Below are 397 nucleotides of genomic sequence, written 5' to 3'. Positions count from 1 at the left end.
TACACTTGAAAAATGTATTACTACTTAGAAGTTAAGATTACCCCAGAATGCATTGCTAGCCCACCCCAACACTTATGAACAATAATAATGATAAATGCTGACCAATAATTAGCAAAATGTCATTTGTTTTGTCATATGCCATAGCTATGCATGACTACACACTAGACAAACACAGCCAACGTGAATACATCTAAATTTTCAGTTAAGTAATGAATGAATGCACAAGTTAATGAAACAATTATATTTTAGTTACTGAAAACCGGAAACATTAATAAATGAGTAAAAATAAAAGTAACACTGACAATAAATAAATACAAGTCATCGACACATGAAACAAAGCTTTATTCAAACATTGTTCTAACAATCATGTATTTACAGACGGTGAGCCCACATCTAC

General features: G+C 31.2%; 1 long non-coding RNA gene across 1 annotated transcript; it reads left to right on the top strand.

Moving 5' to 3' along the window:
* Positions 1–397, top strand: LOC107662674 (uncharacterized). Its single transcript, XR_001631239.1, has 3 exons — positions 1–14; positions 145–201; positions 379–397. It is a non-coding gene; the product is annotated as an uncharacterized LOC107662674 (long non-coding RNA).

Source organism: Sinocyclocheilus anshuiensis, unplaced genomic scaffold (assembly GCF_001515605.1).
Source record: "Sinocyclocheilus anshuiensis isolate Anshui unplaced genomic scaffold, SAMN03320099.WGS_v1.1 scaffold1787, whole genome shotgun sequence".
NCBI lineage: Eukaryota > Metazoa > Chordata > Actinopteri > Cypriniformes > Cyprinidae > Sinocyclocheilus > Sinocyclocheilus anshuiensis.
This window is presented reverse-complemented; position numbering and strand designations above follow the sequence as displayed.